This window comes from Hippoglossus stenolepis, chromosome 14 (assembly GCF_022539355.2).
Source record: "Hippoglossus stenolepis isolate QCI-W04-F060 chromosome 14, HSTE1.2, whole genome shotgun sequence".
Taxonomy (NCBI): domain Eukaryota; kingdom Metazoa; phylum Chordata; class Actinopteri; order Pleuronectiformes; family Pleuronectidae; genus Hippoglossus; species Hippoglossus stenolepis.
The window spans coordinates 66,407-75,543 of NC_061496.1; the positions used below are offsets into that span (position 1 = coordinate 66,407).

Here is a 9,137-nt window from a genome sequence, read left to right on the forward strand (position 1 = left end):
TGTATACAGTGCCTTGCATAAGTATTCACCCCTTGGACTTTTCCCATTATGTACTGTTACTAACTGGAATTCAAATAGACTTAAATAAACTTTTCCCGTTTGATCAACAAAACATGCATAGTACTTTGGAGGTGCAAAATAAATTTTATTGTGACACAAACAATAATGAGAACAAAAAGTTGACATCTGTTGGGTGCATAAGTATTCACCCCCTGTGTCAATACTTGGTAGAACCCCTTTCGCTGCAATTACAGTTGTCTTTTGGGGTATGTCTCTACCAGCTTTGCACATCTAGAGATGGAAAGGTTTGTCCATTCTTCTTGGCAAAAAAGATGAAGCTCAGTCAGATTGGATGGAGACCGTCTGTGAACCGCAATCTTCAAGTCTTGCCATAGATTCTCTATTGGATTGAGGTCTGGGCTTTGACTGGGCCATTTTAAGACATTAACATTCTTTAATCCAAACCATTCCTTTGTAGCTCTGGCTGTATGTTTAGGGTCATTGTCCTGCTGGAAGATGAACCTCCGCCCCAGTCTCAAGTCTTTTGCAGACTGCATCAGATTTTCTTCAAGGATTTCCCTGTATTTGGCTCCATCCATCTTTCCCTCTATTCTGACCAGTTTCCCTGTACCTGTTGAAGAGAAGCATCCCAACAGCATGATGCTACCACCACCATGTTTCACTGTTGGGATGGTGTGCTCAGGTGATGGGCAGTGTTGGGTTTTCGCCACACATAGCGTTTTGCATTGAGGCCAAAATTCAATTTTGGTCTCATCTGACAAGAGCACCTTCTTCCACATGTTTGCTGTGTCTCCACATGGCTTCTGGCAAACTCCAAACGGGATTTTTATGGATCCCTTTCAACAATGGCTTTCTTCTTGCCACTCTTCCATAAAGGCCAGATTTGTGGAGTAGACTTGACTAATAGTTGTCCTGTGGACAGATTCTCCCACCTCAGCTGTGGATCTCTGCAACTCCTCCAGAGTAACCATGGGCCTCCTGGTTGCTTCTCTGATTAATTTTCTCCTTGTCCGACTCTTCAGTTTGGGTGGACGGCCTCCTCTTGGTAGGTTTGCGGTTGTGCCATATTCTTTCCATTTTCTTATGATGGATTTTATGGTGCTCAGAGAGATGTTCAAAGCTCTGGATATTTTTTTATAACCTAACCCTGCTTCATATTTCTCCACAACTTTATCCCTGACCTGTTTGGTGAGCTCCTTGGTCTTCATGATGCTGTTTGTTCAGTAATGATCTCCAACAAACTCTGAGTCCGTCACAGAACAGGTGTATTTATACTGAGATTAAATTGCAGACAGGTGGACCCTATTTACTAATTATGTGACTTGCAAATGTGACTTGTGAATGCAATTGGTCGCACCAGATCTTTGTTAGGGGTTTCACAGTAAAGGGGGTGAATACATATGCACTCAACACTTTTCAGATTTTTATTTGTAAATAATTGTGAAATCCATGTAATATTTCCCCCCACTTCCAAATGATGCACTATTTTGTGTTGGTCCATTACATAAACTCACGATGAAATAAATTTTAATCTGTGGTTATACCATGACAAAATGTAGAAAAGTCCAAAGGGGGTGAATACTTATGCAAGGCACTGTATATACACAGGAAATGCTGAACATTAATTAAAGTAGAATTTTGAAGTTGTGGAATAAGTATGTTGATTAAGTTTATTAGCAGTAAAGATTCATGTCTACCTTCTGTGGTTAGATGTTGGGGGTGGAGCCAGATGTCCTGTACTGTCAGAGGTTCCTGCAGGAGGAGGGCGTGTTGGTCGGAGCAGGTCTTCATCATGGAGGAGACACTCATCATCTGAGGTGAGAGACCTTCATCCTCGTCAGGTAACTTCTGTCTGTGGTCGCACCGTCTCTAACGGGCCTCCTGCCCCCAGGTTGTGTGTCCTCGTCCCCCCCGACTCTCTGGAGGAGGCCCTGACTCGCCTCAGCTCCTTCCACCTCCGCCTCGTGGACAGATTCTCTCAGTGTAACGGTGTGAAAGACAAAGACGAGCACGGAAGATCTGTCCGTCTCGTAGAAACCACGTTTGAAGGCTCCACCGTCTCTGCACAGGGACACAACAGAAATGAATAATGTTCCAGTGATTCGTCAATAAAGTTTGTCCTAGAGATTCTTGCATAGTTCAATTATTTACAGAAGAAAAACACTAACACTTAATGAAATATTTATGTATGTAATTTTTTTAATATTTGTATGACTTTGACATTTTAATAAAAGGTTTAATTCTTTGTCTTCACAAGATGTGACAGATTATTCCTGAAATGTAAAATAAAACATTATTTTTAATCATGTCAAGTTAAATCATGTTTAACCATCTGATCATTTATGTTTATGCACAAATAACAAACTGCAGAATAACAGATATATCATCATAAGTGTGTCCTTATCAAGAGTAAATGTCTGAATGTGGATTTTCACATGAAAACAAATATTTAAACAAATTGAATGTGATTCATCATTAGTGGTTGAGATATTTCAATGAAATTTAATGCCCAGATCAGACCAACCTACTGTACAGGGTGTACTGTCCGGGGCTGGCCACAGGGGGTCAGTGTTCCCTGCTGCAGTCTGAGTGCAGTGTGCTGGTTTTGCTGATGAGAAGATGAGGAAACAAACATCTGAAGAGAAAAAGCATCATTGACTCTTGACCGTGCAGGTTCCACCTCTGACATGAATGTGTAGCGTGATGAGGCCTCCTGCAGGTGAGCGAACCAAACGCACCCATCCTCCAGGTGCGTTCAGGTTAATAATTCTGAGCTACTCACAGATTTCTGCTGGTTTTCATGCTCACACACAGAACTCATGATATCTACTCCTGAGCTGAGTCCAGTGAGCGAGCTGCAGGTCTCAGCTGTAAACACTGAGAGAACTGCTCAGCTGCCCCCCCCACAGGAACTGACCGCCATCCTTCTCCCCCATCTGTCTCTTCTCTTCATTACTCCCTCCATACTTCAGTGGAGCTCAGTTTTGCACATGCTACGTAATTATTCCACCCCAGTTAGAGAGGGAGAGAGAGAGAGAGAGGAGAGAGAGAGAGAGAGAGAGAGAGAGAGAGAGAGAGAGAGAGAGAGAGAGAGAGCGAGAGAGAGACAGAGAGAGACAGAGAGAGAGAGAGAGAGAGAGACAGCTCATTCCTCAAAAGCAAAAGGCCCAGAAGCCTCCCCCAGCCTCACCCAGCTTACCTATGCTCGGCTGCAGGAGGCTGGGAGGGAGGACCACAGCATCACTTCAACAGCTCGGACAGAAACGTAGAATCAGCAGCTTCACAGGACGATGACGTTCAGATTCAGACACAGAGAGAGACGGTGAACAAGATTCGTTTCTGTTTTGAAATAAATAAAACTGACGACGTCTGTTTTATCAATTATTTCTTCTGCGTGTTCATATAAAATAAATGTAGCTCGAACTTTTCATGTCACAACAACACAACTCTTCACCGTCACTGTTTCTGTCCTCTCGCATATGTTTGTACAAATTAGGTGTATTTCATATAGCAGTTATTTTATTCCACACAGTGGGTACATTTACCCATTTATATAGATGTATTTATTACTATTGTGAAATCATATTGATACATACATCTACACATATTTTATATTCATATACTGCCTAACTTATATCCATAAATCAATTGAAATTCATATCTTACTGAACGCTATTGTGAAATTTTATATAAAATTTTCATATTCATATTATATTGAATATGATTGTGCGTTATCTCTATATATTTACATGTTATTTATATATTCATATTTAATTTAATACTATTACTACCTGACTACTAACATATAATTAGAGTTTGTCCAATGACCTGCAGAGCAGCATCCCCCCTTTTGCTTCATGGGATTATATTTTGTTGAGGAATATAATTTTCTCCAGTTTATTTTTGAAAGAACCATATTTGTAGATGAACAGTTTTTCTAGCAGAGCAGCTGAAATGCTCCAATAAGCTGTGACACGTTCTGACTTATCGTGTGAATCCTAATTAGTCCAGTGACCTTCAGGGTGAGCTGGTTGTTAAGTTGTGTTTGTGCCGTGAAGCCGAGTCATGCAGACGCCACTTTTCATTTCTCCTTTCTCTGGTTTCTGAAATGTGATTAGATCCTGGTGTTAATCCAATCCTCGCTGTTTGTTTGGCCATCTGCCTGCTGACCTGCATTTCCACCGCAGACACACGTGCAGGCGGCTGCAGCTGATCTGGCGCAGCTCGCTGTGAAGGCCGCACGCAAACAGGAGCGACACCGGAACAGAGGAGGAGGAAGAGGGGACGAGGTGGCCGGAGTCACAGAGGAGGTGTTTGAAACGTGAAATGATTAGAAGAAAAACTGGAAAAGCCTCAGAAAGATAAAAAGAAATGTTTTTATTCCAGCTGATTGGACGTTAAAAGAAGAAAAGCAACAACTACGTTTCATTTCCTTTTCCTCTAAAGGCACATTTCATTAGATGCATATGTAGAAAGCGACGGAGCCTTCGTCCAGTTGATTTCATCTTCTGAAAGAATCCGAACTTTTTGAGGCGACTTTGCGAGTTGGTAAATTGCAGCATCGCCTTCTCCGGTAAAAGGACGAGTCTGATTGGCTTCTGGTGTTTGCAGGTGACATGTTGTCGTGGCCCTGAACTGCCGCAGGACTCGAGGAGCTCCCGGCGGCAGTGCTGCACAGCTCGCCACTTCCGAGAAGTGATGCTTGTGGCTGTGTGTTGCCATGGAAACCGTCGGTGAGGACTTCGCTCCATCTCGACGTGTTGTTGTAATCAGAGACGTGAAGAATCATCTGTGTGTATTCTGAGGCTTTTTCCAACGTGGGCATTGAAATGTACGAGCGTCAAGGCACACACAGCTCTGTGTGCCCTAAATATCTTGGCAGTGGCTGTTGAATGCCAGCAGGGGTGGAAGGTGTTGCTGGGGGTGAGAGGTGCCGGCTGCCGTACAGCGGGGGTTGATGGGGCTGTGGCAGGTACAGCTGCCCCTGCCGGCTCCATGGGGATGAGTGACAGTGAGAGGCGAGCACCTCGGAGGCGGGGGCAGGGGTCAGACAGTTAGCATGTTGCTCACAGAGCCTGAAGGAAAAACATAATCTTATTAATGTCAGAGGGAAGCAGGGAGACACGGCCGCAGGGTCCAGCTCGGAGTTCTGTCACAGGTCCAGGAGCAGATTTAGTTTCACAGGTTTCACTGAGACAGAAAAGGTCATTTGGAATAAAAACGAAAAAACAAACGTAGAAATAAGAATATTTATCAATAAGTGATGCATCATTTCAGGGTTTCTTTTGGGAACACAAAAAATCTTTAAACGTTTTCAGACACTGATGAACATTTTTACTATTTTCTTACATTTGATTTATAGATAAATAATAACCTTCGTCAGGGTTTGTTTTCACCAGTGTTTGTTTGTTTGTTTTTTACCAGGATTACGACAGATTTACACAAAAGTTCTTTGAAAGAGAAGATGATATTTGTGAAGTCTTGGTTTTGTCCATCTTTGTTTAGAATCTATATTCTGCTCCTCCTCTCAGCTCTGCTCCTCCTCTCAGCTCTGCTCCTCCTCTCAGCTCCGCTCCTCCTCTCAGCTCCGCTCCTCCTCTCAGCTCCGCTCCTCCTCTCAGCTCTGCTCCTCCTCCCGGCCTGTCTCCCCCTCCTCAGTGAAATGGTGTCTCTTTCACATAATGTTTCCCCGGGGATCTTTTAGGCTTCATACATTTCCACCTCATTTACTCCGCCTGCCTGTGGGACTGCAGACGAGCTACGACTGTGTGTGTGTGTGTGTGTGTGTGTGTGTGTGTGTGTGTGTGTGTGTGTGTGTGTGTGTGTGTGTGTGTGTGTGTGCGTCGGCGGTTGTTGTGGTTGAAAATGATTCCCCTCAGGGCGTTAGATGTGTGTGACTGTGTGTTGGTAAATGACAAAAAACAGAAAAGAGCCTGTTTGTGATGCAGACGTGTGATTCTGGCTCCTGTCCACGTCTGAAAATCCTCCTCAGAGACTAAACAACCTGAGGATGATGAGGGTGATTCACAAGTCTTCATCTCTAGTTATCACCTCCTCATCTCTAGTTATCACCTCCTCGTCTCTATTTATCAAGTCCTCGTCTCTAGTTATCACCTCCTCGTCTCTAGTTATCAAGTCCTCGTCTCTAGTTATCAACTCCTCATCTCTAGTTAACAAGTCCTCATCTCTAGTTATCACCTCCTCATCTCTAGTTATCACCTCCTCGTCTCTATTTATCAAGTCCTCGTCTCTAGTTATCACCTCCTCGTCTCTAGTTATCAAGTCCTCGTCTCTAGTTATCAACTCCTCATCTCTAGTTAACACCTCCTCATCTCTAGTTATCAAGTCCTCGTCTCTAGTTATCAACTCCTCGTCTCTAGTTATCAACTCCTCGTCTCTAGTTATCAAGTCCTCGTCTCTAGTTATCAACTCCTCATCTCTAGTTAACAAGTCCTCGTCTCTAGTTATCACCTCCTCATCTCTAGTTAACAAGTCCTCGTCTCTAGTTATCAAGTCCTCATCTCTAGTTATCACCTCCTCATCTCTAGTTATCACCTCCTCGTCTCTATTTATCAAGTCCTCGTCTCTAGTTATCACCTCCTCGTCTCTATTTATCAAGTCCTCGTCTCTAGTTATCACCTCCTCGTCTCTATTTATCAAGTCCTCATCTCTAGTTATCACCTCCTCATCTCTAGTTAACAAGTCCTCGTCTCTAGTTATCACCTCCTCGTCTCTAGTTATCAAGTCCTCATCTCTAGTTATCACCTCCTCATCTCTAGTTAACAAGTCCTCGTCTCTAGTTATCACCTCCTCGTCTCTATTTATCAAGTCCTCATCTCTAGTTATCACCTCCTCATCTCTAGTTATCACCTCCTCGTCTCTAGTTATCAAGTCCTCGTCTCTATTTATCAAGTCCTCGTCTCTATTTATCAAGTCCTCATCTCTAGTTATCAACTCCTCGTCTCTAGTTATCAAGTCCTCGTCTCTATTTATCAAGTCCTCGTCTCTATTTATCAAGTCCTCGTCTCTAGTTATCACCTCCTCATCTCTAGTTATCACCTCCTCATCTCTAGTTATCAAGTCCTCGTCTCTAGTTATCAACTCCTCGTCTCTAGTTATCAACTCCTCGTCTCTAGTTATCAAGTCCTCGTCTCTAGTTATCAACTCCTCATCTCTAGTTAACAAGTCCTCGTCTCTAGTTATCACCTCCTCATCTCTAGTTAACAAGTCCTCGTCTCTAGTTATCAAGTCCTCATCTCTAGTTATCACCTCCTCATCTCTAGTTATCACCTCCTCGTCTCTATTTATCAAGTCCTCGTCTCTAGTTATCACCTCCTCGTCTCTATTTATCAAGTCCTCGTCTCTAGTTATCACCTCCTCGTCTCTATTTATCAAGTCCTCATCTCTAGTTATCACCTCCTCATCTCTAGTTAACAAGTCCTCGTCTCTAGTTATCACCTCCTCGTCTCTAGTTATCAAGTCCTCATCTCTAGTTATCACCTCCTCATCTCTAGTTAACAAGTCCTCGTCTCTAGTTATCACCTCCTCGTCTCTATTTATCAAGTCCTCATCTCTAGTTATCACCTCCTCATCTCTAGTTATCACCTCCTCGTCTCTAGTTATCAAGTCCTCGTCTCTATTTATCAAGTCCTCGTCTCTATTTATCAAGTCCTCATCTCTAGTTATCAACTCCTCGTCTCTAGTTATCAAGTCCTCGTCTCTATTTATCAAGTCCTCGTCTCTATTTATCAAGTCCTCGTCTCTAGTTATCACCTCCTCATCTCTAGTTATCACCTCCTCGTCTCTATTTATCAAGTCCTCGTCTCTAGTTATCAACTCCTCGTCTCTATTTATCAACTCCTCGTCTCTAGTTATCAAGTCCTCGTCTCTAGTTATCAAGTCCTCGTCTCTAGTTATCAAGTCCTCGTCTCTAGTTATCAACTCCTCGTCTCTATTTATCAACTCCTCGTCTCTATTTATCAACTCCTCGTCTCTAGTTATCAAGTCCTCGTCTCTAGTTATCAAGTCCTCGTCTCTATTTATCAAGTCCTCGTCTCTAGTTATCAAGTCCTCGTCTCTAGTTATCAAGTCCTCGTCTCTAGTTATCAACTCCTCGTCTCTATTTATCAACTCCTCGTCTCTATTTATCAAGTCCTCGTCTCTAGTTATCACCTCCTCATCTCTAGTTAACAAGTCCTCATCTCTAGTTATCAAGTCCTCGTCTCTAGTTATCAAGTCCTCGTCTCTAGTTATCAAGTCCTCGTCTCTAGTTATCAAGTCCTCGTCTCTAGTTAACAAGTCCTCGTCTCTAGTTATCAAGTCCTCGTCTCTAGTTATCAACTCCTCATCTCTAGTTATCAAGTCCTCGTCTCTAGTTATCAAGTCCTCGTCTCTAGTTATCAAGTCCTCGTCTCTAGTTAACAAGTTCTCGTCTCTAGTTATCAAGTCCTCGTCTCTAGTTATCAAGTCCTCGTCTCTAGTTATCAAGTCCTCGTCTCTAGTTAACAAGTTCTCGTCTCTAGTTATCAAGTCCTCGTCTCTAGTTATCAAGTCCTCGTCTCTAGTTATCAAGTCCTCGTCTCTAGTTAACAAGTCCTCATCTCTAGTTATCAAGTCCTCGTCTCTAGTTAACAATTCTCGTCTCTAGTTATCAAGTCCTCGTCTAGTTATCAACTCCTCGTCTCTAGTTATCAAGTCCTCGTCTCTAGTTATCAACTCCTCGTCTCTAGTTATCAACTCCTCGTCTCTAGTTATCAACTCCTCGTCTCTAGTTATCAACTCCTCGTCTCCAGTTATCAACTCCTCGTCTCAGTTATCAAGTCCTCGTCTCTAGTTATCAACTCCTCGTCTCTAGTTATCAAGTCCTCGTCTCTAGTTATCAACTCCTCGTCTCCAGTTATCAAGTCCTCGTCTCTAGTTATCACCTCCTCATCTCTAGTTAACAAGTCCTCGTCTCTAGTTATCACCTCCTCGTCTCTATTTATCAAGTCCTCATCTCTAGTTATCACCTCCTCATCTCTAGTTATCACCTCCTCGTCTCTAGTTATCAAGTCCTCGTCTCTATTTATCAAGTCCTCGTCTCTATTTATCAAGTCCTCATCTCTAGTTATCAACTC

General features: G+C 43.0%; 1 protein-coding gene and 1 long non-coding RNA gene across 7 annotated transcripts in view; both read left to right on the forward strand.

Moving 5' to 3' along the window:
• Window positions 1-9,137, forward strand: part of LOC118121592 (receptor expression-enhancing protein 6) — a 719,670-nt gene that overhangs the window by 53,541 nt on the left and 656,992 nt on the right. The gene's annotated exons all lie outside the window — the stretch shown is intronic.
• LOC124854682 lies at window positions 1,736-2,146 on the forward strand. The gene is made up of 2 exons (XR_007034815.1): window positions 1,736-1,838; window positions 1,913-2,146. It is a non-coding gene; the product is annotated as an uncharacterized LOC124854682 (long non-coding RNA).